Source organism: Anomaloglossus baeobatrachus, chromosome 4 (assembly GCF_048569485.1).
Source record: "Anomaloglossus baeobatrachus isolate aAnoBae1 chromosome 4, aAnoBae1.hap1, whole genome shotgun sequence".
Lineage (NCBI taxonomy): Eukaryota > Metazoa > Chordata > Amphibia > Anura > Aromobatidae > Anomaloglossus > Anomaloglossus baeobatrachus.
Window position 1 is genome coordinate 571752723 of NC_134356.1, and position 26960 is coordinate 571779682.

Consider the following 26960-nt stretch of genomic DNA (forward strand, 5'->3'; position numbering starts at 1 on the left):
GGCCGAACGGTGACAGGTTCTCTTAAGTTTGTGCATAAAATAGATCATCACCATTTGTCAGTTCAGTTATTTCAGGGAAAACCAATTTCTAAGATTGAATTCACATGCTGCAGATATGTTGCTGAAAAATTCTGTTGAAATCCATTCCACTTATCCAAATGGTATTTTTGTAGACCTCTGTATGCTCCATGATGTTTTACTTTTTGAAAAAAAAACCTCCCATACACATTAGATGTCTGTCGGCCAAATGACAGCCTTGTCCCCCGATTTGCACATGCTCTTAAGCTCTGCTGAGCACTTTTGTACTTTGAGGGCCACATGGGCTAATCTTGCAGAGTAAAAGGATGGATTGTCCATTGGAAATCCACCTGGCAGGATCCTCCTCTCCAAGACCTCATCTGTTGGGAGGCCCCATACACAATAGACTGTTGGCCTATATCGATGGACTCAGCCAACTTTAGTTACATGTGTCTGGGTGCCTGTAAAACGCCTCTTCTTTGGGTATCTTAACGTAATTTATCATCTGTTGGAGATTTGGGACACACAATGGGCCATTAATTGAGATCTTCCAAAACCTAATTCGATAGAAAGCTGTGGACAAAAAAGCGCAAATAGGGTCTTACCCCAATAGACACTGGGTGAATATAATGAGCTGTCCTACTCACAAGATAGAGTTGAGAGTCACAACTACTGTAAAAGCATAGATATCCTGATCACGGCAGCAGTACCCCAGATGTCAGATAACAGAGAGAGGTAGAGAGGGGCTTTCAAACACCGCACCAATGATCACCGATGAGAGAAGTCAGATTAATGTATCTTTATTTTGCAACTTATGTCCCACAAATAAAGATTTGAGCATGTGTAAACCAATGTTCACCTTGTATTTTGCCATTTTTCTGCCTAACATGTCTTCATGCACTTCAGATGGTCGGCCGACCCCACTCATAGGGTCCATATTACACGAACCCACAGAGCTGTACTGTCCGTGTAGTGTCTCATCTGTAATACCTGCTGCAGGCGCGGTACACTGAGTCGTGTGCATGCAGTCTGTACAGTCCTGGTGATGCTGTGCTAGAGCTGTAGACGCTCCATGTGCTGCTGCTGTACGTTCCCTCCTTTTGTATTATTGAGAACATTATAATGTGTAAATGTTCAGGGTTTTTCCACTTTTAAGTAAGGCTTAGTCATCTATTACAAAAGGTTCTGCCACTTTTGATCGCACTTTCTGTTTCAGGACTTGTTTGCTATCGGGTCTGTTCTGCTTTCATGGTCTGGATGTAAACATAAGGCTGGGGCAACACAGCAACTTATTGTGCAACAGCATGTCTGTGAGGCGACAAACGATTGTGCAACGTATCTGTGACTTTCTGTGCCACCACTATTTTACAGCTTTGTTAATAAAACAGCCAACGTACAGACAAGGTGCAGCCTTCTTGCATTGAAGTCTGTCATGTGAGACATGTGCAAAATGCAAGCGGATGCAGAAAATCAAACATATTTTTGTAAACCTCTGCGACTGTGCCACCGCCACACTGATTATTTTATCTACTCCCCTATATAACGCCATTAATTTCCATAGCGCTATACAAAGATCAGTATGCCGTGGCCGCGCCACAAGCTCCATAGGAAATAATTCGATCCAATGTTGCTATGTAACACTGCGATATCTGGGTATGCTCTCATATGGCGCTTATTTGCCGTGTACAATAAATAAATACATACTATAGAACACTGCATAATATATATGTGTCTGTGTGTGTGTGTGTGTGTGTGTGTGTATATAGATATAGATATAATATATATATAGATATATAGATATTAAACTATAGAACACTGCATTATACACACACACACACCGTATTTTTCAGACTATAAGACGCACCTGACCATAAGACGCACCTTGGTTTTAGTGGAGGAAAATAGGAAAATAAAGTTTTAAGCAAAAATGTGGTCATGACACACTTATGGGGCGAGGATCTGCTGCTGACACTGTTATGGGGTAATGGCCTACTCATATACTCCCCAGCCTGCTATATACTCCCCATCCTGCTCATATACTCCCCAGCCTGCTATATACTCCCCATCCTGCTCATATACTCCCCAGCCTGCTATATACTCCCCATGCTGCTCATAATATACCCCATATCCTGCTATATACCCTCATTCTGCTCATATACTCCCCATGCTGCTATATAACCTCATCCTGCTCATATACTCCCCATGCTGCTATATACCCTCATCCTGCTCATATACTCCCCATGCTGCTATATACCCTCATCCTGCTCGTATATACCCTCATCCTGCTCGTCTACTCCCCAGCCTGCTCGTCTACTCCCCAGCCTGCTCGTCTACTCCCCAGCCTGCTCGTCTACTCCCCAGCCTGCTCGTCTACTCCCCAGCCTGCTCGTCTACTCCCCAGCCTGCTCGTCTACTCCCCAGCCTGCTCGTCTACTCCCCAGCCTGCTCGTCTACTCCCCAGCCTGCTCGTCTACTCCCCAGCCTGCTCGTCTACTCCCCAGCCTGCTCGTCTACTCCCCAGCCTGCTCGTCTACTCCCCAGCCTGCTTGTCTACTCCCCAGCCTGCTTGTCTACTCCCCAGCCTGCTTGTCTACTCCCCAGCCTGCTTGTCTACTCCCCAGCCTGCTTGTCTACTCCCCAGCCTGCTTGTCTACTCCCCAGCCTGCTTGTCTACTCCCCAGCCTGCTTGTCTACTCCCCAGCCTGCTTGTCTACTCCCCAGCCTGCTTGTCTACTCCCCAGCCTGCTTGTCTACTCCCCAGCCTGCTTGTCTACTCCCCAGCCTGCTTGTCTACTCCCCAGCCTGCTTGTCTACTCCCCAGCCTGCTTGTCTACTCCCCAGCCTGCTTGTCTACTCCCCAGCCTGCTTGTCTACTCCCCAGCCTGCTTGTCTACTCCCCAGCCTGCTTGTCTACTCCCCAGCCTGCTTGTCTACTCCCCAGCCTGCTTGTCTACTCCCCAGCCTGCTTGTCTACTCCCCAGCCTGCTTGTCTACTCCCCAGCCTGCTTGTCTACTCCCCAGCCTGCTTGTCTACTCCCCAGCCTGCTTGTCTACTCCCCAGCCTGCTTGTCTACTCCCCAGCCTGCTTGTCTACTCCCCAGCCTGCTTGTCTACTCCCCAGCCTGCTTGTCTACTCCCCAGCCTGCTTGTCTACTCCCCAGCCTGCTTGTCTACTCCCCAGCCTGCTTGTCTACTCCCCAGCCTGCTTGTCTACTCCCCAGCCTGCTTGTCTACTCCCCAGCCTGCTTGTCTACTCCCCAGCCTGCTTGTCTACTCCCCAGCCTGCTTGTCTACTCCCCAGCCTGCTTGTCTACTCCCCAGCCTGCTTGTCTACTCCCCAGCCTGCTTGTCTACTCCCCAGCCTGCTTGTCTACTCCCCAGCCTGCTTGTCTACTCCCCAGCCTGCTTGTCTACTCCCCAGCCTGCTTGTCTACTCCCCAGCCTGCTTGTCTACTCCCCAGCCTGCTTGTCTACTCCCCAGCCTGCTTGTCTACTCCCCAGCCTGCTTGTCTACTCCCCAGCCTGCTTGTCTACTCCCCAGCCTGCTTGTCTACTCCCCAGCCTGCTTGTCTACTCCCCAGCCTGCTTGTCTACTCCCCAGCCTGCTTGTCTACTCCCCAGCCTGCTTGTCTACTCCCCAGCCTGCTTGTCTACTCCCCAGCCTGCTCGTCTACTCCCCAGCCTGCTCGTCTACTCCCCAGCCTGCTTGTCTACTCCCCAGCCTGCTTGTCTACTCCCCAGCCTGCTTGTCTACTCCCCAGCCTGCTCGTCTACTCCCCAGCCTGCTCGTCTACTCCCCAGCCTGCTCGTCTACTCCCCAGCCTGCTCGTCTACTCCCCAGCCTGCTCGTCTACTCCCCAGCCTGCTCGTCTACTCCCCAGCCTGCTCGTCTACTCCCCAGCCTGCTCATAATATACCCTTATCCTGCTGTATGCCCTCATCCTGGTGTATGGCCGCATCCTGTGGCACATAAAAAAAAATAAACGTTCATACTCACCTCACCTCACTCCTTGCAGCACCGCTCCTCTTACCGCACTGATGATGAGCCGCACATGATCACTCCAGGCTGCAGTTGCCAGGGGTGATCATGCGGGCCGACTGTTTATCCCTGTCCATCACCCCGCCCAACTGTCAGTGCCGGCTTCACCGCTGAGAGATGGGCGGGAGGATGGGCGTGCATATTAAATGAGCGGGTTCACGTGGTCACGGCAGGCTGCTACAGCCTGATGACCCGCTCCACCGCAGCACCCTCATTCCCCGCAGCCACAGTCGGACCATAAGACCAATATTTGGGGGGGAAAAAGTGTGTCTTATGGTCCGAAAAATACGGTATGTGTGCGTGTAATTAATATATATAAAAATATGCAGTTTTCTATAGTACTGCTGCTATAATCAATGAAACTTCTGAAATCTCATGCACAACATGCTTCCTCCCCCCCCTTTTTTTTTTTCTTTTTTTTTCTTTCTTTCTTTCTATAAATTATATAGTCAATTGTGCAAGTCCTGAATCCTGTTGCGTATTTATTAAGGCGCAGAATGTTACTTTTAATGTTTCTGCAGAGCGTTTTACCCTTTTCATATTCATGGGTAGAAAAAAAGCGCTTCCAGTAGATGGTTTTCCTGCCACCACTAATTTTTGGTGTGGGAAAAAAAATGCTGCAAATCCACATGAACCTTTTGCTCTGTAGGGAGTGACACATGTGGCCATTCAGTCTAAGGTCTTGTGCGCATGCTGCGTTTTTTGCTGTGGTTTTCGTGTGTAGTTTTGGTCTCAAAACTGCATGAATTTTCTTCCCCACAAAGTCTGAGATTTCAGTTTTTCTGTCTGCAAGTTGCATATTTGTTGTTTTTTGGGGTTTTTTTGGCTGCGTCTTTCTGGTGACCACAAAGATGCAGCATGGCAATTCCTTCTGCGTTGTTGCCAGCATTTTTGTGCTCTTCCACTCAATAGATTTGACTTATAAAAAAAAAAAAAGCGGCAAAAAAATGCATGCCGATGGATTGTTTTCTGGGACCAAAAAAAGTGCATCTTTGTGGTGGTTTAGCTGTATCCTGCTGGAGTAGTAGTCTTTTGGCCTGGGCAATATACAGCTGCATTTCCATCTTTGCTGTAAGTATTATTATTATTATTATTGTTTATTTATAGAGCACCATTGATTCCATGGTGCTGTACATGAGGGGGTTACATACAGAATACATATACAAGTTACAATAGACAGACTGGTACAGAGGGAAGAGGGCCCTGCCCTTGCGGGCTTACATCCTAAAGGATTTTGGGGAGGAGACAGTAGGTGGGGTGTAGGTTGGGCGGCAGCTCCGCACGGTGGTGGGGCGGCAGCTCCGCACGGTGGTGGGGCGGCAGCTCCGCACGGTGGTGGGGCGGCAGCTCCGCACGGTGGTGGGGCGGCAGCTCCGCACGGTGGTGGGGCGGCAGCTCCGCACGGTGGTGGGGCAGTGGCGTCATTGTAGATTATAGGCATTTCTGAACAGATGAGTTTTCAGAGTCCGTTTGAAGTTTGCAAGTGTAGTAGATAGTCTGATGTGTTGAGGCAGTGAGTTCCAGGAGACTGGGGATGCTCGGGAGAAGTCTTGGAGTCGGTTTCATGAGGAGCGAATGAGAGAGGATATTTATTCCTCTTTTTTATATTATATATAGTGTAGGGACCTACAAGTATGAGGTTCCCGTGACGAAAGTTGTAGGCTTCCGTCTTATGGCCATAGCACAATTAGGATTAGCAGCGTTTTTGACGCAGTGTATTTTCCCTGTGTCCAAAGCCCTGAGTTGTATAGTAGAGGCACAGTGGATGGGATTTATAGAAATCTCCTGCCTGCTGTACTTTTTTCCACAGTGTAAACTGATCTGTGGCGTGGATTTCTGAGCTACAGAATGTCAATTTATGCTGCAGAGACGCTAGTGTTCTCAGTGGGAGAACAGAGCGAATGTTCGCTGCACACAGAATGCTGACAGTGGGCCCAGACCGCTGCGTTCTCCTGTAGAGAACACTAGTCTCCGTAGGAGAGAAGACTGTGCCCAGATCGTACCCTTAGGCCAGGTCCACGCGGGGCACTACTGGAATCCTCGCGTGACACTCAGCTCATGCTGGCAGCACAGCGGGAGCCCAGTGTCATGCGAGTGTCACTGCGACTGAGGTCAGATCGGACCACAGCTGCGGGGCGCGGGACGACACTGAGGAGGGGAGGGCTGGTGTTGGGGAGGGCCGGCACGGAGGAGGAGGGGCTGGCACGGAGGAGGAGAGAGAGGGATTTATCTCCCTCTCTCCTCCGTAGCCGGCTATTGCCATTCTCGCCCTGCACTCGCAGTACACCGGTGTTCTGCGAGTGCAGTGCGATCTTTCTCTTGCCCCATAGACTTGAATAGGTGCGAGAGAAAGAGTCTCGCATTATAGTCGCAGCATGCTGTGATTGTTTTCTCAGTCCGATTGGGGCCGAGAAAATAATCGCTCATGGGTGCTGGGACATAGCGTAATATTGGTCCGAGTGGAATGCGATGTTTTATAGCACTCCACTCGGTCCGATTTTCATGCCGAGTGGCTTAGGCCTTAATCTTTTGCCTATAGGCAAAATAAAATATTATTGGTGTACTCCTTTTCAAAACCTTTTAATTTCATGTACGAATGCTATCTTTGGTTTTCACGGATCGCACTCATACCTGTGATAGTCTGAGGCCTTTCACATGTCCGTGATTTTTTTTTTTTTGTGGACCATGCAGTCCTCAGAACATTGCTGAGACGTGTCAGATTTCGGGGTAAGTGTCAGATCAAAATTGGCAATGCAAGTCTGAATCATTGATAAAATGTGACTACGTTGGGATGACATCCGAGTGCTGTTCGATTTTCATGGACTGTCATAATGGAGAAAAGGTGGGGAAACATTTATCTCTGCGTACTAGAAAAACGGATCAAAATCTGAGCAGTCATCAGTCTGTTCTTTTTCTTGTACTTGCAAAATTGGACTTGTAAATGAGCCCTAACGCTATGTTCACGCTAGGTGTTTTTATTTATTTTTCATTGGTTTTATGCAAATCCATGCTTTCAAAAAGCTGCTCTTTACGGTATCGGCAAAACCTGAGATTCCAGAAATGTCATTCGCACACACCTTTTTGTTTTTCCTTCTCCCCTGGCCGAAATGGAAAGCTACTGCAATTTTTGAAAGAAGTAGAATCTCCCTTCTTTCAGCATCTTTATTTTATTTTTTTTTTTTCTGCTCTTTTCTTTTTTTTTTTTTTTTTTTTTTTTCACCATTGATAAAACACAGCTGCATTTTTTTGGGGGTGAATGACACAAATTTACTTTACACATATATTGTAGACAAATTATTGAATGTTCTCAGTGAGAGGAACACAATTATAGTCTTGTGATACCTTTTAATGGCTAACTAAAATAAAATAAAGTGATGTTACAAAGCAAGCTTTCCAGACATCTCAGGTCCCTTCTGGAAAGCTTGCTTTGTAACATCATTTTATTTTAGTTAGCCATTAAAAGGTATCACAAGATTATAAATTTTGTTTCTCTCACTGAGAACATTCAATAATATTTCAACTGGCTAACACGGCACCAAACCCTTTTCACTTGTAGACCAATGACACACCGATAATGCAGTGAAAAACTCAGCTTTTTTTTTTTCTTCTTTTTTTGCTGCCCCCCAAAAGCACTGTCTGAGCATAGCCTTAAGGGTGCTTTACGCGCTGCGACATCGTAACGATATAGTGTCGGGGTCACGTCGTTAGCGACGCACATCCGTTGCCGTTAGCGACATCGCAGCGTGTGACACAAAGGAGCGACGATCAACAAGCGCAAAAACATGAAAAATCGTTGCTCGTTGACACGTCGGTCCTTTCCCAAATATCGTTGCTGCTGCAGGTACGATGTTGTTTGTCGTTCCTGCGGCATCACACATCACTGTGTGTGACACCGCAGGAATGACGAACATCTCCTTACCTGTGTCCACTGGCAATGAGGAAGGAAGGAGGTGGGCGGCATGTCCCGGCCACTCATCTCCGCCCCTCCTCTGCTATTGGACGGCTGCCGTGTGATGCCGCACAAACCGCCCCCTTAGAAAGGAGGCGGATCGCCGGCCAGAGCGACGTCGCAGGGAAGGTAAGTCCGTGTGACGGGTGTTAGCGATGTTGTGCGCCACGGGCAGCGATATGCCCGTGACGCACAACCGACGGGGGCGGGTACACTCGCTAGCGATATCTGTACCGATATCGCAGTGTGTTAAAGTACCCTTTACTCTTGATGAAGGGTCTGAACATTGTGCTCACAAGTAAGGCTATGTGCGCACGTTGCGTAAATTCATGCAGTTACGCTGCGCTTTGTAGCGCAGCGTAACTGCATGCGTCCTGCGTCCCCTGCACAGTCTATGGAGATTGTGCAGGGGCCGTGCGCATGTGGCGTTTTAGAGCGCAGCGCTTCGGCTACTGCCGAAGCGCTGCGCAAAAAGAAGTGACATGTCACTTCCTCCGTGCGCTTTGCCGGCAGCTCCTGCTCTGTCTATGGCAGGAGCTGCAGGCAGAGCGCACGTTCTCGCCGGCACCATGCGCTTCAGAACGGAGCTTTTCAGCTGCGCTCTGAAGCGCACCTTTTACGGTGCTGGGCTAGTACGCAACGTGCGCACATACCCTAATTGTATCCTAAATGTTGTGTTCTTTGGAGCTGAGCTTTATAGGAGTTGTGCTGCCTGGTCTTGTGTAAAACCTTGGCTTGGCAGTGTGTGGCTTTGTTTTTGACGCCATCAAAATTACAGTGTAATGTATTGTAATTTGAAAATTGTTTAGGTGGAGTTTAAAGTAATGTTGCCATTGGTATATTTTTATTTTTTTTGTACCTGGTACCTTTTTTTTTTTTTTTTTTTTATTTGGTCAGTACAGTTATGCAAAAGACTTTTTTTTTTATTTATTTATTTTTTTTGTTTCAATTTTTTTTGGAGGCGACGTGACCAAAACAGCAATAATTGTAATTTGATTCTTAAATACCAAATATGGTATTCTTAAGATATATATTTTTATATGATATTTTACTTTTATTTTTTTATTGTATTTTTTTTTACCATTTTTATTTATTTTTTTTTCAGCCTCCCTCTCCCCATGGGATTTGAACATTAATCACAGGTACTATACAATGTAATGCATTTTTATTCATTTTTTTTTTTTTCTAAGGTTTTGTATTTTTTTTTTTTTTTTATTAAGGCCTCCGGTTTTAACTTTTTTTTTTTTTCTAACATGCGTGTTATGAAAGATCGAACATGCAGCCAGTATACTCGCTAGTTCTTTTCACACGTCCGTATTAATTTGTGAATTGAGTGGCTGCAAAGAAATCATTGCGAAATAGTCTGTGGCCCGTGTTCATAGGATACGGTGATTTCTGTTATACATAGAAGTGCCGATGCGCTGCTGTATATAGCACAAGTGATCAGATCTTCAACTCCCCCAAAGGGACTATTTAAATTCAGTAAAGAAAATTTTAAAGCTATGGAAAAAAATGCAACACAAAATCAAAACCGCTTTTTGTCCTATTAAAAATGAAGCAATAAATACACATTTAGTCTCGCTGCCTTCGTAAAAGTCCGATCTATCAAAATATGAAATTAACCAAATCAGTAAACTTTTTTTCTTAAGCTGCCACACTAAGAAGCAATTCAAACATAGTATCTACCCCAAAATGCTATCCATAATAATGTCAGCTCGGTGCCCAAAAAATAAGCCATCGCTTACCCTCAATTCTTAAAATTTAAAATGTTATGGATCTCAGAAAATGGCGACATGCAAAAAGAAATATTCACCACTTAATCTTTTTTTATATTTTTTTTTTTTTTAATGCAATGTCAACCGACTTGCCCCCCCCCTTTTTTTATTATATATATATATATATATATATATATATATATATATATATATATATATATATATATATATATATATATATATATATATATATTATATTATATTATATTATATTATATTATATTATATTATATTATATTATATTATATTATATTATATTATATTATATTATATTATATTATATTATATTATATTATATTATATTATATTATATTATATTATATTATATTATATTATATTATATTATATTATATTATATTTAGCTGTACTACCCGGGTTAATAACTGCTGTTAACAAAATAGTCTATCTCTGTCACTTTCCCTGTCTGTCTCTTTCCCTGTGTCTGTCTCTTTGTTTGTCCCTTTTACCTGTCTTTGTCTCTTTCCCTCTCTTTCCCTGTCTGACTGTTTCTCTGTGTCTGTCTCTGTCTGTCTCTCACCCTGTCTGTCTGTCTGGCTGCATTGTGACACGCCAACATTCCATATAAGAGCGTGGCTGCGCATTCTTCTGAAGTTCTGGCTGCACTGTGGCTCCCAGCTCCATTCGCTTTAATGGAGGCAGATTTTTTGGCAAATAACTGTAAAGAGCGGGGTTAAAATTTCCCCTCAAAACAAAGCCTATGACGCTCTCGGGGTCCAGAATTTTGTGGCTGTAGCTGCGACTGCAGATGCCAATCCCGGACACACACACACACACACACACACACACACACACACACACACACACACACACACACACACACACACACACACACACACACACACACACACACACACACACACACACAGCTTTAGATGTTAGATATATATATATATATCCCGTCTTTTGGATAAAGGAAGGATAACTTTGCGAATGCTCGGACATACAATTGTAGAAAACTTATTAGGCTATACTCGCGTTACATTTTTGCTGCGGTTTTTTTTTTTTCATGAGGTTATGTTTGTTTTTTTTTTTCTAATTTTAAAATCTGCTTTTTACAATACCACAAAAGCCTGTGACCGCACTTTGCGTTTCAGCTGCTTTTTAGGTCCATTTTGAACTGCAGCGTTTTCATGCCAAAAGGCATGTGTTTTGATTTTCCAGCAAAGTCTATGGAAAATGTGGATTTCTTGTCCGCACTTTGCGTTTTCAAACGCAGCGTTTAATTTGCATATTTTGTGGCAAAAACCATGCGTTCAAAGAAGCAGCATGTCAATTGCTTTTGCCATTTGGGCTACGTTTTGGTAACATTGAAGTCAATGAGAAGCAGTAAAAAGCAAGAAATATCAAAATTCCAGTGTTTTACCTGCTTTTAAGCTGCAGAAACAATGCGTTTTGGACTACCAAAACGCATGCTTTTCTGACTTTAAAATAATGGAATAATATATCCCTTTACACACACACACACATAGTCCGACAATTAAACTAATGAAAAATATAAATTTAATGCTATTTTACTGCTAAATAGTATAAAACCGCTATAATTCTATGAAATATAACTATTTTCTTTTATCATTTCAATATTTATATATGTTCCTTTTTTTCTCCCTTTTTTTCATAGTGTTTGACTATTTAAACTTTTATTTAGCAGTGTCTTTATGTTCAAAACGCATCTTTCACAACGCAATGGAAAAGCATGTAAAAAGCGCAAAAAACGCGGCTAAAACGCGGTAAATATGCATGTGTTTTTAGAGCTATTTTGTGGTCAAAAGCAACTTTGGCAAAATCAATTACTGCCAGAGGGTGCGTTTTGAACTGCAAGTAGGACGATGCAAAGTGCGCACACAGCCAAAAGATCTCAAAACACACACACACACACACACACACACACACACACACACACACCCACACACCTTTTTTTTTCCTGACTGAACTGGAAAACTGCTGCGTTTTTTAAATAAGCAGCATGGCAATTCTTTCAGTGTTTTTGTTTGTTTAGGCTACTTTCACACATCAGTTTTTTTGGCATCAGGCACAATCCGGCGTGTGCCTGATGCAACGGATCCGGCGCAGAATATGCAAAAAACGGATGTATCGGATCCTTTTTTTTTTTTTTTTTTTTTTTTTTACGGATTCGGTATACTGGATCCGGTTCTGCATCCGTTTCGTCAGGTTTTTTTGCCGGATCCGTTTTTTACAATAAATTGGAGCATGCTCAGTTTAAAAAAAAACTGATCCGGTGGCCGCATCCGTTTTTTGCCACATTATGTCAGAGACAAAAAACGTTACAAGAGACGTTCCATCCGGCCGCCGCATTAGTTTATTACGCCGGATCCGGCAAACAAGGCCATCAGGCACAATCCGGCGCTAATACAAATCAATGAGGATAAAACTGATCGGGCGCCGGATCCGTTTTATCAGTTTTTTTCCGGATTGTGCCTGATGGGGAAAAAAAACTGATGTGTGAAAGTAGCCTTAGGCTAAGTTCACATTTCCGTTGATTTGTATCAGTCACATGCGTCGCTTGACGCATGTGACTGATGCGCTGTTCAACGCTGTACAACGGATGACAAAGAACAGAATTCTTTGTCGGATTCCGTTGTGTGCGGGGGGCGGAGTTCTGGGGCGGAGCCGAGTGGGGGGCGGGGCCAGGCGCTGAGGATGTCAGTGGAAGTGCTGCGGTCTGCATGGCTGGGGACAGGTGAGTGTATGTGTGAGTGAGTGTGTGTATGTGCATGTATGTATGTATGTATGTATGTATGTATGTGTGTGCACATGCAAAGTGCGGGAGGGGGCGGAGCCGAGCGGGGGGGGGGCCAGGCGCTGAGGATGTCAGTAGAAGTGCTGCGGTCTGCATGGCTGGGGACAGGTGAGTGAGTGTGTGTATGTGCATGTATGTATGTATGTATGTGTGTGTGTGCACATGCAAAGTGCGGGAGGGGGCGGAGCCGAGCAGGGGGCGGGGCCAGACGAGGGTGTCAGTGCATGGCTGGGGACAGGTGTGTGTGTGTGTGTACATACATGTGCGGAGTGCGGGAGGGGGCGGGGCCGAGCGGGGAAGTGTCGGCCTCCCTGCACACGTAACCAGCCTAAATATCGGGTAACAGCAAAGCACCCGATATTTACCTTGGTTACCCGATATTTACCTTGGTTACGGGCCTACACCGCTTAGTGCTGGCTCCTTGCACCGTAACCAGGGTAAATATCGGGTAACCAACCAAAGCTGGTGACGTGTGCAGGGAGCCAGAGAGCATGCGCAGCGAAATCCGACGGATCTCGCTGCTCAAAAAACGTTACATGCTGCGTTCCTCCCGCCCGGCGGTCAGTCGTTCCACGACTGATCAGTCGGGCGGAGGGTGCAACGCAGCATCATCAGTCACAATCCGCTGCTCATACAAGTCTATGGGAGCAGCGGAATCCGCTAAACGGATTCCGCTGTTTACAAGAGCAGCGGATTGTGACTGATAGATTTTAGCGGAAATGTGAACTTAGCCTTACCCCCCATTGCAAACAATCTGGGGAGCAAAAAATGTAACTGCTGCGTTTTTGTTTTTTTTTTTTTTTTTTTTTTTTTTTTGCTGCCTGAAATTTGTGCTGAAGACAAATGATTGATTTTTTTTTTTTTTCTGCCAAGAGAGCAAGCTTTGGCTGCAGAAAAAAATGCAGCATGTGATCATAGTGTTAGATCTGTACAGATTTAGTTTTTTGGGATGTGAGCAGGTATGATCCTGTTCACTGACGGCAGGTAGAGGGGGAAACTGTAGATGTTGGTACTGAAGCCTTATTCAATGGTTGCAGAACTTTTAATTCTACAGTAATTTACATGAAATGACTTGTTGCCCCCTGGGTGGCATTCTGTGCTTTATCCGGAGGCTGAGGAAGGGCGTAAGTGAGCGGTGATTAAGGGGAACCGTACAGTCCTGGTGTACTTGGCACTTTGTAGTAGCACCTGAGGCTCGGAGATTGATGCCATTGTCTATCCATGTACCAGCAGCATCTGTACTGGCAGTGCGGCCCGACGCTCTGTGATGTATCTCAGTGGTACACTTGGCAGAAGATGGCTAATACTTCTCTTTGCAAAACAGGTTTTAGCATTAAATCTATTTTAGTTAATCCTTGCAGTATTGTAGCTTGGTGTGGCTAATGGTACTGGATGGGTGTGGTAGCAATGGGGGCAGGGATCTAATTCAATCAATGGCAAACTATGCAAGGAGTTTGTTTGTTCTCCCCATGTTTGCGTCAGTTTCCTCTGGGTACTCCTCCGGTTTCCTCCCACACTCCAAAGACATACAGATAGGGACATTTAGATTGTGAGCCCCAATGGGGACAGTATTCCTGATGTATGTAAAGCGATGCGGAGTATGTTAGCGCTTTATAAAAATAAAGATTTTTTTTTTTATTTTATGGCAAGTTTGTGATGGTGAGAAAACAATATTAGACCACTATCTTGTGACGGCTATTGGCTGTATATACTCAGGTGACAAACACTTGACCAGTGATGGCTAACCTTTTGAGATAGGTGTGTCAAAATAACCCCACCACCCCAAAAAAAAGAGCATAACGGGGGTGGTGTGTCACTGCTCGAGAAATCCATAAGTTTATGATATTTGTAGTTCTAATAGGAAAAAGTTATCTGATAATGACTGCTGGAGAGGAGGTGTCGATTATCTCCTCTCCCCACAGCAGTCATGATAATCTGCCCATCCATGTCCCCAGTAGTAATGTACTCATCTATGTCCACATTCTGTAGTAATGTGCCCCTCTTGTCCACAGCCTGTAGTAATGGGCTCTTCCATGTCCACATTCTGTAGTAATGTGCCCATCTTGTCCACATTCTGTAGTAATGTGCCCATCCTTGTCACCTGTAGTAATGTGCCCATCTTGTCCACAGCTTGTAGTAATAGGCTCATCCATATTCACGGCCTGTAGTAATTTCCCCTATTCCTTCCATTTATTTCAGAAGTTTAGCCGCACATGCAGTTCTAGTTAAATTACTGGAGGCCGCGGCTTGTCTTATAGATCAGGATGCGGCCGCCAACCCCTGCCGCGCGTTTCTGCTAAAATGGCCCAGCGTGTCACCACTTAGCCATCACTGCACTAAACAGTGGGCACAGTATGGATAATGCCGTGGCATCTGTCCACCATATCGAAGCATTGTCTATAATTAATTGAAAAAAAAGTACATATATTTGTGTGCGTATCTAGCGCTTATGTTTGTATTGGAAGCTGTCTGCAGGACTTTCAGTGCAGTTTGTGCATTTTAATACATCCGTGTGTTTGCCGTAAATAACTAAGCATTTTAATGTGCCCGCAAATGACATTTCGGAAATCTTGTTTGTGTTTGTTCATTTTTCCTTGCAGATTTGAGGCATGTTCACACCTGGAGCATGTCAATTTCTTCAGCGTTCGTGCAGCATTTCTCATCTTTTCAAATGAAGGTTATAAATAGCATAATCTTACAGGTAGATAGAAGAGCGACCAAGATTATTAGAGGAATGGGTGGGCTGCAATACCAAGACAGGTTATTAAACTTGGGGTTATTTAGTTTGGAAAAACAAAGGCTTAGGGGGATCTAATCACAATGTATAAATATATGAGGGGACAGTACAGAGACCTTTCAAAAGATCTCTTTACACCTAGGCCTGCGACTGGAACACGGGGGCATCCGCTACGTCTTGAGGAAAGAATGTTTAATCATAATCACAGATGAGGACTCTTTACTGTACGAGCAGTGAGACTATGGAGCTCTCTGCCGCATGATGTTGTATTGAGGGATTCACAAGTAAAATTTAAGCAGAGCCTGATCGCATTAATTGAAAAATATAATATTACCAGTTATGTATATTGGATTTTATGACAGGGTGTTGATCCAGGGAACTAGTCTGATTGCCGTATGTGGAGTCAGGAAGGAATTTTTTTCCCCATTGGAGCTTATTTGACACATTGGGGTTTTTTTGCCTTCCTCTGGATCAACATGTTAGGCTACGGGTTGAACTAGATGGACTTAGAGTCTCCCTTCAACCTTAAAAACTATGAAACTATGAAATGAGTAGGGAAGAAAGCCTAACAGGAGTAGTGGTGGTGGGGGAGACTAAAAAAGTGCGGATTTGACCCTACGGTTTTCCTGCCGACACTCCAGCTGAACATGTGCACACTCCCTTCCAGTCTTCAGACGGAAACCAGAAATACACTTTTTGGCCTGCAGCAGGAAACGCCCAGCCTAAGCTTTAGCCTCATTCACACATCCGTTCTTCAGACTTGTTTCATGTTCTTCACAGAACATGGACCCATTCTCATCTATAGGGCCGTTCCCATGAGAAGAGCGTGTCTGCAGGAAAAAACAAAAACCGTGGAGACTTGTTGGTAATTGTCACAATCAAAAACTTATACAAGCCTATGGGACAGTGAAAATCAGACAGAGCATGGATGGCTTCAGGGTGCTGGCCGTGATTAACATCGCAGTGAACGAAGAAAGCTTGGGAATTTTGTTTTTCCTATGAGAAAATTGCTGCTTACAACACTGATGGTTAAGGCTATGTGCGCACGTTGCGTACTAGCCCTGCAGATATTTCTGCAGCGATCTGAAGAGCACATGTGCGCTTTAGATCGCTGCAGAAATGTCCGTAGTGAGCGCCGATTCCATGCGCTCTGCCTGCAGCTCCTGCCATAGACAGAGCAGGAGCTGCCGGCAAAGCGCAGGAAAGAAGTGACATGTCACTTCTTTTTCAGTAGCCGAAGCGCTGCGCTCTTAAACGCCACGTGCGCACAGCCCCTGCACAATCTCCATAGACTGTGCAGGGGACGCAGGACGCATGCAGTTACGCTGCGCTACAAAGCGCAGCGTAACTGCATGTTTTTACGCGACGTGCGCACATAGCCTTAAGCTGACACTGATAAAACTGATTGAAAATACTGATAAGTGTTTTTATGTACAAGAAGAATCAGGCCTTAGGCTAAGTTCATAGATGGAGCGGACAGGACAGCAATAACGATGGGGAGTGCTGAGCAGTATTTACATGTCCAGATCAGGCTGCCAATAGCCGTCACTTTTATGACACTGTGATTAAGGCTGGATTCACGCAATGGTATGGCATCCGATACGAGTACATCAGATGCGAGATGTTAATGGCCCTCTGCTCTCGCTGTGCTGCCAGTGTGAGCCAAGTGTTGTGTAGGGCTATGTGCGCACGTGTGCGCTCTGCACCGCACCTAAAAGGTGCGCTTCAGAACGCAGCTGAAAAGCTTCGTTCTGAAGTGCATGGTGCCGGCAGAGAACGTGCGCTCTGCATGCTGCCTCTCCCTATAGACAGCATGCAAACCGCACGGAAGAAGTGACATGTCACTTCTTAGAACGCAGCGATTCGGGCAGCAGCCGAATCGCTGCGTTCTAATATGCCACGTGCGCACGGCTCCTGCACAATCTCCATAGATTGTGCAGGGGACGCAGGATGCATGCAGTTACGCTGCGCTGCAGATCGCAGCGTAACTGCATGTAATACGCACATGTGCGCACATAGCCTAACTGTGATCCTGCCATCGGATCACCGCTGCGGAGAGGGAGGGATTATTCCCCCCCATCTCCTCCATTGTCAGCTGATGCGATCCGAGTGCAGTCTGATGTTTCACTCGCACCCATAGACTTTTATGGGTGCAAGTGACACGTCTCTCACTGACCATCTCATCATGCTGCGACTTTTCTATGATCCAGAATCTGGATGAGAAAAAAAGCTGACCATCTGCTCGGCCTCATTGAATAACATTGGCAATGCGGGATTTTCTCACTTTGCACTTGTCCAATTTAGACGCTCGTGTGAGTGTAGCCTAAAGGTGTTGTCGGTCTCAATCCATAAGTCTGCAGTCGCTGTGTATCAGCAGACTTGTGAACCCTAGGAGGCAGTCAGATGTGACGAGGTGCTGGTGGACGGGATGTGCAATCCTCACATACCAGGCAGAGCATTTCACCGCACACTCGGATGAAGTGATGCAGAATTTGTTTTATTTGGAGCCCACCACAATAAGTGACACTTGTGAACAAGACCCCGATGGGTTGAAACTTTTTCTATTTGTCGCAATCATTTCTGTTCTGAATTCAAGTCCTTGTGAATGTTACAGTAAATCGTAAATTCTTCATTGATTCATCCTAGAGTGCGGTGAAATTCTCTGTGACTTGTGAATCCTCACATTGTGCACACTGCGCGGTCTGAGCCAGGATCAGTGGCCATGAGTACAAGATATGCATAGTCCTGGCCAGAATCCGATTTAATGGGAATGCATTGAGCGAGGCCTTCTGTCAGACAGATGGATAGGAATGCACACACCCACATCGGAGGCTGAGCACCTGCATTTTCAGATGTGGTCCTTGGTGATTTTTTCTTGTTCCCGTGGCCCGTCCTTATTATAATGTAAATGCTCTCGTGCTGCTTAAATTGATCTGCACCAGATGTTTTTTAGATGAGAGCAATGATTGCACTTGGATTTTGTGTGGCTCTATATGATGTCTTGTGAGGAGGCTCTGGTTAGAGGGGCACAGTAGTGTCCTACAGCACATTGCTCAGCTAATGATGGCGGCATAGAACACGCTGCTCTCCTAATTTTTTATTTATATTAAACTCCTACATAACTTTTGCGCCTTCCTGTAGCCTCCTTCTCATAATGTCCTTCTAGTGATTACTTTGTATCGGGGAAATCGTTGCATTATTTATGATCCACATTGTAAAGTCATTACTTTTTTCAAACTAGAATTTACGTAGATTTTTTTTTCTCTCCATGTATCTTCACGATGACGGAGCATTCTTGCTGTTTCTTCCTCCCCGTGGGATCCTTTCTTGCTTTTCTCAGTTTAGTCTTTGTTTTGTGGGCGTTATTCCTCGGAGACCGGTGCAGTATCACAGTATCCCGGCCCTGGTGTCACTGAAGATGGCTCTGTCTAGAGGAGGCATCTGATGCCATGAACAGCCTGCAGACCCAGGCTTTCCCAGTATGTCTGATTTAGACCAGTCCACACGGAGCATTTCTGCAGGGCAGTCCCTGGTGCTCCGGTCTGCTTGTTTCCGAATGGCTGTGCTTCTCTGTTTTTTTTTTGTAGAGTGATATCAAATATCCTCAACATATTTGTTGCAGACATAGTTTCTTTTTCCATTTACCCCCCCCCTTTCCTTTTCTTTCCTCCTTCCCCTCCCCCCTCTTGCTCCTTCCCCTCCCCCCTCTTATCTTTCTCTCCCTTCCCCCTCTCGCTCTGTTTTCCTCCCCCTCGCTCTTCCCCTCCCTCTCTCTGATACTTATGTTAGAAGTAGTTACTTTGGAATCTGGTCTTTTTATATAGGATGTAGCTATGAGCTGCATAACTGTTATTCCAGACCTTGTACATAATGGACGGACAGTCCCAGTGCTAGTGATGGTCACCAGTGAGACTGTAGCTTTCCTTTTTACTAGCAAGATGGAGAATAAAGTGTTTTTGTTGCTTGTAAGACAGAAGTTTGCACTGAGCTTGTTTCATGCGTGGTAACTACTATCCTCAGTGTGCGCCCTAATAACACTAGGAACAATATAGGGAAAAATGAAACCTGGCTGATCCCTGATCAAAAATGATGTATGAGTTAACCCTTAGGCCTCTTTCACACACCAGTTTTTTTCCCCCATCAGTCACAATCCGTTAAGTGACTGATGCGACGGATCCGTCACAGATTGTGGTAAGGGTATGTGCACACGTTGCTTTTTTTTCCGCGCGGAAAAAAACGCACCCTCTGGCAGAGGGGAGAATTGTAAACAATGCTTTTTGAGAAACAACGCATCGAAAACGCATGCGTTTTTCATGCGTTTTTCATGCGTTTTTCATGCGTTTTTTTAGGTGCGTTTTTTAAGACTTGTCAGTGATAATAAAGTTGGTTGAACACAGACCTTTGGAAAAAAAACCCTGTGATGTCATTTCCTTCTCCACATTCTGTTTGGATAAATGGGAGGGCTTGGAATGGAAGGAGCACCATTTGAATTTTGGAAAAGTTGAAATAAACTTCGCGCACCAAGCCCCTTAGGTACCTATACGTCAGAAAACCCCCACAAGTGACCCCATTTTGGAATCTGCACCCATCAAGGATTTTATTCAGGAGTATATTAAGCATTTTGAATCCACAGCTACTTCACCCAAAATGTTGCTGTAGCAACAATATTCTCACTTTTAGGCCCGCTTCACATGTCAGTGAAAAACACTGACGTTTTTCACTGGCGTGTAAAACACGCACATGTCCCTCCGTGTGCCGTGAATCACGGCACACGTGGGTTGTCTAAGTGCAATCCGGGCTCCGTTCTCCGTGGCCCGTGATTGCACTTAGAGATTAACTCACCTGCACCCGCTCCCGCTCTCCATGGTGCTGATCGCTCCCGCGGTGCAGCATCCGGCCGGCGCTGACCCCCGCAGCAGGTGCTTCCGGGTCGGCTGTGTCGTGCATCATGAATATGCGCGACAATAATGAGCCGGCACAGAAGGAACAGGGAGGACGGGCTGCAGAGGACATCGCTGGAGCCGGGTGAGTTAAAATGTTTTTTATTTTAAAAGCACGTTTTTTTCTGGCACGTGTTTCACGGATCACACCACTGCGTGGTCCGTGGGACATCAGTGATGCCAGAAAAAAATGGACATGTCTCCGTGCGGCAATCACGCACACGCGGGTACGCCGCATGGAGACACGTGCAGTGAAAAATCACTGACGTGTGAGCAAACCCATTCATTATAATGGGTCTGCGTATGTCAGTGATCCTGGTACGTTTAAAAAAAAGCACAAACGTCCCAGAATCACTGACGTGTGAAAGGGGCCTAAGGCTATGTGGCCATGATCCAGCGACACGGCGTCTAGTACACAGTGCCAGCCTTCCTGCAGCTGCCCATGCCCACGATTTGGGTTCAGGCTGCTGTGGAGCTCTATACTACCTGCAGAGAACACTCGTCTCCGCAGCATAAATTGACATGCTGAGGCTCGGGAAGCCACGCTACCGGTCAGTTTATGCTGCGGAGAAAAGAAGCACAGTGGGCATGGGATCTCCAAAAATCCTTCCACTGTGCTTCTACTGCACAACGCAGCGTTATGGACGCAGGGAAAACACTCAGCGCCCATAACGCTGCAAACCCTGATTGTGGACACACAGCCTAAAAAGCGTCAATGGATGAAGGGATGTCAAATATATAGAACGTCCTACCCCCGCCTGCATATTCTAAGCTGGCACCTTTAGTACCTTTCATGTGGCACTAAAGGGTGCCTAGCTTAGTATTTATCCAATAAAAAAAAAAAAATGAAAAAAATGGCGTGGGGTCCCCCCTATTTTTGATAGCCAGTCAGGGTAAAGCAGACAGCTGTAGCCTGCAAACCACAGCTGGCAGCTTCATCTTGGCTGGTGATCAATTTGGAGGGCTCCCCATGTTTTTTTTTTTATTTATAAATAAAGAATAAAAAAAAAAAATAACGTGGGGTCCCCCCAAATTAGATCACCAGCCAAGGTGAAGCTGACAGCTGGGGTCTGGTATTCTCAGGGTGGGAAGAGCCATGGTTATTGGACTCTTCCCAGCCTAAAAATAGCAGGCCGCAGCCGCCCCAGAAGTGGCGCATCCATTAGATGCGCCAATCCTGGCGCTTCGCCCCAACTCATCCCGCGCCCTGGTGCGTTGGCTAACGGGGTAATAAATGGGGTTGATACCAGATGTGTAATGTCACCTGGCATCAAGCCCAGCAATTAGTGATGTCACGGCGTCTATCAGACACCCGACATAACTAATTGACAGTAAACAAAAGCAAAAAAAGACAACAAAAAATGTTTTATTAGAAAAAACACTCCCCAAATCATTCCCTTGTTCTCCAATTTAATAAAAAAAATGGGTCCGCAGAAATCCATATGGATGTCCCACGTCGCCTCTGGACCTTCTAGAATATGGGGGCACGTTCAGGAAACGTATCCCCCATTTTCTAGGAGGGCAGACTCTCCATTTGAGGAGAGTGGGTGCAAAAATCTGCACCCACTCTCCCCGGGTCACAGCTGCAGAGTGCGAGCAGCCAGCACAGCTCACACTGAACACTGTGCTGGCTGTCAGCTGCTCTGCTCATGTGACCGGCCACCGTGCACTGTGAAGGAGGAGGGAGCCGCGGGGGATCAGCGCTGCGACCGGACAGGTATGTATGACACCGGGGGGAATTGGGGTGAACGGGCAGGGCCTGGGGAACAGTTTTCTGTCGCATGTGTTATTGCACATGCGACAGAAATCATAGGAGCAGGGCGGCCGGTGCGCTACTGTGCGCGCGGCCATGTTGGATTTTCGGGAGGGGGGTCGGGGGTCGGGGCGGGCACTTTGGCGACACCGGGGGCTTTGCCAGGAAGTGAGGTCAACAGGAAGCCTCTTGACCTCACTTCCAGGTAAATGCCTGCGTTCTGGCGTGCCGACAAAGGCCGCGGACCGCAACAAAAAAGCAGGTCCATGCGTTGTGGCTGCGTTCTGACCCCACATCATTGATTTCAATGGGGGAGAGAACGCAGCCACAACGCACAAAAGAAGTGACATGCTGCTTTTCTTTCCGCACCGATTTTTGGCATCCAAAACGCTGCGGAAAGAAACGCAGCGTGTGCACTGATTTTTCAGCTTTCCCATACACTTTGCTGGGAAAGCTGAACGCATGCAATTTGCCACTGAAACGCTGCGGTTCAAAACGCAGCGTTTCCGCGGTAAAAAACGCATCGTGTGCACACAGCCTAAGAGTGATGCGACGGATCCTGTAAAAAAACAAAAACAAAACGGATCCGTCGTACCCCTTTTTTCCATGGCAAAGGTTATTTGCTATTGAAAACCTGTATGAGAGAGAACTCATCTGAGCATGCTCTGTTAAAAAAAGCCGTATCCGTCGCCCAAAGGCTTCCATTATAGCAAACGACGGACGCCGACGGATCCATCGCTGTCTGTTTATTCGACGCACACAAAAAAAAGTTCCTATGGACGTCGGCTCTGTCGGCCGCATAAACATTTTTCGACGGATGAAACGTGAGGCCATCCATCGCTAATACAAGTCAGTGAGAAAAAAATGGATCCAGCACTGCATCCGTTTTTTTTCACACAATGACGGATTGCGACTGATGTGTGAAAGGGGCCTTAGGGTATGTGCAGTGTGTTTATCGCTTTTTGATGCAGTTTTGTGACAAAAATGCACTAAACGCCAGTAAATCCTGATTCTGAAGTACATGATAAATCTGCGCACGTTCAGTTTTTTTCTAAAATAATCTGCAGCATGTCAGCAGGTGCACCTTACAAATATGTCCTCTGCGTTTGGTCTTTGGTTCCGCAGTGTACCTGAGCCAGGTTAGAGGTTCCGGTCATGCGCTGTGTCGGATGTTTGATTGCCGGCTTTAGACACGCTCTGCGCATGACCGGAACCGCTAACCTGGCTTAAGTACACTGCGGAACCAAAGGCCAAACGGAGAGGACATATTTGTAAGGTGCACCCGGCTAAGAAGGCTGCGCGAATGAGAAGAGCGCACGCGCTGTATTTCTAGGTGGTAACGGTGACGATGCTCATGTAAATCCATGGTATAACACAGACTGGGCGATGCGACGCCCAGGGGATAAGACCCTTTGTCATTTACATAGTGAGCATGTAAGTTATAAAACCTTTTTTTTATACATCCATTTTACACAATATTACAACACGGGGATGGGTAGGAAGGGGTTACTAGTCCACACATCACCCTGCTTGTAGGTTAGAACGCATAAGGGACCGGACAGATTCCCTCTAACATAAGAAACTGTAAATGGGAAAACTTTTTACCTGCTTGTGTAAAAAAAAAAAAAAAAAATATATGAATGGAAGACCAGGGAAAAAAATCATCCTAGATTTCTGAATGAAGCTAAAGATTTTTGTTTATATAATTGTGTTAGGCTACCCTGAAAGTCCTGTTCTATTTCCATACTTTCTTATGCAAATGTTGCCTTCGAGCAATGTAGCATTAAGGCCTTTTAATTTTTCACACAAAGCATAAAAATTCGAATTTGTGGCCTGACCCAAGCAAAGTCTGGGACATATATAATTCACCATGTTTATATAGAAGGTATGTAAAGTTTCTACTTGTCACATAGACGGAGAACAGGTTTAAATAGGTTTCCCATGAACAAAGTTAATTTCAAAGTTGATTTTCATCAATAGATATCGGAATAATAATCGTTCCCACTAGTAAATGTGCTTTTAAAAAAAAAAATAAATGGCCGTGTCTGTCTGTACAGGGACGTGGTCTGATCATACCACAGCTCCTGGGTCACGGACAATTCAAAAGAGAGTATACAGATAGCAAAGGATGGGATCTCAGCTCATTCTTTGTGAGGTAAAACATTTTCCGGCTTTTTTTTTTTTTTTTAAATATCTTACATCCAAAGAGAATTATTTGCAATCCCATGCTGTTTTCTCTTTAATTTTTTTTTTTTTCCTCCTCCCACTAACTGTGGTTTGATCAGACCATGTCACTGTACGGTCAGACACGGCCATTACACAGCACATAGCAGAGAGACTATTAATTTCGGCACAGTAGCATTTTTTTTTTTCTTATAACACCTTTAATTGTAGAAATTACCCCAAGATATATTGATTAAAATGTACTTTGTGGGGAAACCCCCATTTTAAGGGGTCAACTGAAACAAAGATATTGACTACCTCTCTGTACAATAGCTCAAGAATAGAGATGAGTGAATACCTTAGCAGGAGCCTGGTCCTAGAGCCACATCGGTAGTCCACAGCTGTCTGACATGAGCCCTGAGAACAGCCTCCAATGTGCGAGTGTCCCCAGAGGTTGGCCACTTTTTTTTGTTTGGCCATCAATATGGGATCGGTGGGGGTGCAACACCCAGCACCTCTGTCAATCAAATATTACTGCCGCCGGCTGAAAGTTCTCGGATGCTGCCAGGATACCTGTGGGGGAAAGATCTATAGTACCTGCTGCAGCCAGTATAGTTTTGATGGAACTGCGGAAATTCATCAGGATTCAAGAATTTCTGGCTAGCATCGGTAATGGCTGTTTATAATACTTACCTAATGGTCGCGCGGTTGGCCAGTGCCGGCGCCGCCTCTTTCGGCCATCTTCGTCCTCTTCCTGAAGCCTGTGTGCATGACTCGTCTACGTCATACACACTCGCCAATCCTGCGCAGACGCGCTACAATACTTTTATCTGCCCTGCTCAGGGCAGATTAAAGTGCGCCTGCTCAGGACCTGAATGCTGGCGAGTGTGGATGACGTAGGACGCGTCATGCACCGCTGCTAAAGAAGGAGAACAAAGATGGCCAAAAGAGGCGGCACCGGACAACGGAGACACCCATATGGCCAACCGCGTGACCGTTGGGTAAGTATTATAAAGTGTTTATGTTCTCACAGCGGCCTGGGCTCTTATATACAGCATGTTAGAATGCTGTATATAAGAGCCCGGTGGTGGTGGCCGCATCTTATACGCCAAAAAAGTGGTGATTGGTTCCCTTTCACTACTTTCCTTGCGCCGGGATACTTACCAAATGCCCCCAACAGGATCGCCTTAATTACCAGAAATTATTAAATTGTGATTTATTTTTCTGAAGCCCTTGCCATTAATCAAAATACTTTCCAAAGGTTTTAGTCTCATCACATTTTTTTCCTCCGCTTTTTGGAAATCTACAGCTAAAAAAGGCTGATGTCCATGTCCTTTTATGTGGTATACAGTCATGGCCAAAAGTGTTGCCACACTTGAAATTGTTCCAGAAAATAAAGATCTATTTCTCCCAGAACATAAACATGTGCAATTGCAATACCATTATAGGTTTTGTCATACACATATCTTTCCTTTTGTGTATTGGAACAACACAAAAAAAGGCAGTTTGGAAATGATTTCACACACAATCCTAAAAATGGGGTGAAAAAACTTGTTGGCACCTTCCAAAAATTGTTTGTTTCAAGCTTGTGATGCTTATTCAAATTCACCGGTGGCAAGTAAAAGGTGGGGGCAATATGAAAATCACACCTGAAACCAAAAAAAGGGGAGAAGTGGACTCCATCTTTGCATTGTCTGTGTGTGCCACAATAAGCATGGAGAACAGAAAGCGAAGAAGAGAACTGTCTGAAGAATTGAAAACCAAAATTGTTGAAACATTTTCGACAATCTCTCAAGGTTACAAGTCCATCACCAGAGATCTTTATGTTCCTTTGTCCACAGTGCGCAACATAATCAAGAAGTATACAACCCATGAAGCTATACCTAATCTGCAGTCCAAGTCCAGGGAGAGACAAACTGATGAAAGGTTGCAATGCAGGATAATCCAGATGGTGGATAAGCAGAGCCAATCTAGTTCCAAAGAAATTCAGGGTGCATCAGTATCAGTGTGGACTATTCGTCAACATTTGAATTAAATGAAACTCTATGGTAGGAGACCCATGAGGACCCCACTGCTTACACAGAGACCTAAAAAAAAACCAAAAAACCTAATGGCAGTTTGCCAAAATGTATTTGTAAGCCAGAATCTTCTGGGAAAGCGTCTTGTGGGCAGATGAGACCAAGATATAGCTTTTCAATAAAGCACATCATTCTACGGTTTACAGAAAAAAAGCGAATGAGGCCTACAAAAAAAAGAACACAGTACCTACAGTCAGATATGGTGGAGGTTCAAAGATATTTTGGGGTTCTCTTGCTGCCTCTGTGTGCAAGGCATCATGAAATCTGATGATTACCAAAGGATTTTCTGTTGCAATGTAGTGCCCAGTGTCCACAGCTGGGTTTGTGTCTTAGATCAAAGGTCTTCCAGCAGGACACTGACACCAAACATACTTCAAAAAGCCCCTAGAAATGGATGGAAACCAAAGGCTGGGGAGTTCTGAATTGGCAGCAATGAGTCCGGATGTAAATCCCATTGAACGCCTATGGAGAGATCTTAAAATTCATATTGGAAGGCTGCTTTCTCCCAAAAGCAGAGACCTGGAGCTGTTTGCAAAAGAGTGGTCCAAAATTCCAGCTGAGAGGTGTAAGAAGCTTGATCATGGTTATAGGAAGTGATTGCAGGCATTTATTCTGAAGGGTATACAATCAAATATTAATATGAGGGCGCCAACATTTCTGTTCAGACCATTAGTTATTTTTATTTGTTGTTGCTCTGTTCCAGTGCACAGGAAATAAATGTGTGACAAA

The 26960-nt window shown here is 45.3% G+C and overlaps 1 protein-coding gene across 2 annotated transcripts in view; it reads left to right on the top strand.

The window, feature by feature from the left end:
- Positions 1–26960, top strand: part of PIAS1 (protein inhibitor of activated STAT 1) — a 130999-nt gene that overhangs the window by 15621 nt on the left and 88418 nt on the right. The window lies entirely within an intron of this gene.